Source organism: Ornithodoros turicata, chromosome 8 (assembly GCF_037126465.1).
Source record: "Ornithodoros turicata isolate Travis chromosome 8, ASM3712646v1, whole genome shotgun sequence".
Taxonomy (NCBI): domain Eukaryota; kingdom Metazoa; phylum Arthropoda; class Arachnida; order Ixodida; family Argasidae; genus Ornithodoros; species Ornithodoros turicata.
The window spans coordinates 8,243,846-8,246,683 of record NC_088208.1 but is presented as its reverse complement, the minus strand read 5'-3'; positions in this window follow the sequence as shown (position 1 = coordinate 8,246,683).

Here is a 2,838-nt window from a genome sequence, read left to right as displayed (position 1 = left end):
CTTTCGCGTATGTCAGTTAAATTCGATTCCACAAAATTCGCAGTGCGTCGCACTCTCGTGTCGAAAGTCGTCTTCCATACTCATGACCAACGGCGCAGGACAACGCCTTAAACCTATCGATTTGATCGCAAAATCCCTTGAAAGAGAGCAAGCATCTCTCTGCCGCGTTGGGTCCCAAATAGCCATCTAGGCCTAGTATATTTCCGTCGCAACTTCTCACTACAACAATGCAGTGCGAGCTCATCCTGTGCACACTTACAGCGTCCTTAACGAGCGCGTCCTTTTCCAAAACGCTCTCCGTGTCCAATACTGCGAAATAGGGATAGGGATGTATGTACTGTATCTTGTTCAAGGAGACGCTCTACCCCGCTTTTGGCATTTCGAGAATCACTTCGTTTACGTCTCAAAACAGACGTTCGTGCTGCGCCAATGCCCCTCTACCCCCATAACCGCTCGTGCATTTCTTGCAATAAAAGGAGTCACTTCGTCCCATGAAAGTGCTAAATTTGCTGATTCCATAGGAATGCTCTCTAACCTCGAGCAGATGGACTTTCTCTTTATAGAGCGTGCAGGGAACCCAACCTGTAGATATCGAACTCGTCTGCTCGTCGAATACGTAGATCTACACAGAGATTTTGTTTTTTCTCTCCCACAGGGTAATGGCTTCGTAAGTGACTGGGAAGCAGGGCGGCCAGTATGTTACGTGCGTCTCCGGATTCGAAGGATTCATATATTTGCGGTATCTGGCATAATCGTTTGGTTTGCTCCGCATAGGATGCAAGAGTGCCAGCACGCTATACTTGAAACACTTGTTTTCTTGATTCGGTGGGAGTTTGACGTTTGTGAGAGTCCTTGTTTTCCTTTTCAACATTTCTGGATGCCCGATCGTGCACCCAGTCCGCTTCGGTTTCAAACACATTAGTTTTAAGGCGACACACTGGACGTCGTTGGAGGTGAAGCCAGACCCTTCTCTCGCACAGTTTTCCACGCGTTGCGAGGACTCTGCGATGGCAGCATTTATCAAGCCTTGGATTTCTTACCTAGTTCACCTAGTCCACATTACACTACAAGGTACGGACGAGCTACCAAACATAGGGTACCGTTATGTACCTAAGACCTTGTGTGAATTTGTGTAATTATTCGCTTTGTCCATTTTCGTACAAGTGTTACAAAGTTGAAAGTACACAGAATCCCTTGAAACGTCTTGGTGAACATGGATCATTAGATGTACAGGGCACATCTGATTCATAAATGACGTACGTCGCGCATCCTTTCTTTCAGCGTATGCAGTGTCTGCAATGTCAAATTTTTACAGGCATACATATTCCCTTGGTTTTCAGTTGTTGGGTTCTTTCAGTTCATATCTTGCTCACCCACTTCATAACCTCATACACTGAAACACGCATTTTCATTGTTGCCGTTTGGCTTTTCCCATCCACTGACCTCTTCAGATCAAGCATTTTCAGAATGTAGATTTCGTGTCACTCTCGGTAATTGCTATCCATCCTAGTAGTGAACTGTACTTCACATCATTCACTGTGTATGCATTGCATGTCCCATCATTATGTCCTATTCAACATAAGACCTTGAATAAGTTTACAGTGTCTTTGCCTGTCAACCGAATCACAATGTGTTTAGGATCAGGAGATTCCTTTTTTTAGGGTGGATTTGTAACACCCTTACATCTAGGGTTTTCTGCTTTTCAGGACAAAAGATGCTTCATGGTTCTGCCAAGGGCCCTGGCATGAACCGTGTTCTCTGTTGTGTATTATATGTCTCTGAACAGCTTCGATCTTCATGAAATTTCTAAATTTGCGTGATAGTGTTCATGTTTAATGTGTCAGTCGTTTTCCTGACTAATAACGAAATGACATCATTTAATTTTTGTTAGAGACGGGCGTGTGAGCGCCAAACATCGCATATGGATAGTAGATGGTGGTAATGGCTTATTTGGCCCTTCAACGCCTACACTGTTAGGTAGTAGTATTTTTCTCGGCTGTAGTTCGTTACCGGGACCACTCGATTTTAAAAATTCGTGAAAGGTAAATATTTCATAGAAGTGCATGGAAGAAGTTCATATACTGAATCTAAAAATGTAAGAATTATATAAAATTCTGTGGACTGGAAGTTTTTTATATGCATTTCAACAACCCTATCTGATTCACTTTTAGCACAGGAGAAACACGGGAATGCTAAGCCTAACGGATTTGAAACTTGCCGTCTTGCGAAAGGTAGGGTCGTTGAAGTGGGCTAAATCACCTCACTTCAGTGAGGTTAAGGTAAGTTAGGTTTTATAGACTGGGGGGTCTGGGAGGGCGCCTCCCCCAGGCACGCACTAGGCGGTGCGGGCGTCGAGACTGTCCCTCGGGTTAGGTCAGAAGGTCCTCAGCCAAGATGGCGGATCGCCATCAAGAAACGGGCGATAAAATTTAATTTTTATACGTTTCCAATATACGAGGCTCATTCCTGTTTAATTTCATTCCTAATTTGCTCCTGCTTCAGGTAAGAACATATAATTTACCTAGTTATTTTATTTGGTTACAAAAACGCAGTGGTCCCGGTAACGAACTACATCCTTTTCTTCATCTTTTATTGCATATATCATCTATGAGTATTCAGTAAACTGTCTGTGTGTTTTCCAGCTGCCTTATTCATGAACCTATTGAGTTAGGCAAGATATCGAGTGGCATCGAGCCCGTCATCGACGCTTGTCTCCCTCTCCTTCGGTCTATCTTGCCTCACACAGCAAACAGATCAAATACAAATGTCCATCTTCTACTGACCAAACTAATAACACAATCACAGTCGCTGAGACATTCGCTGATCGTACTGGATATA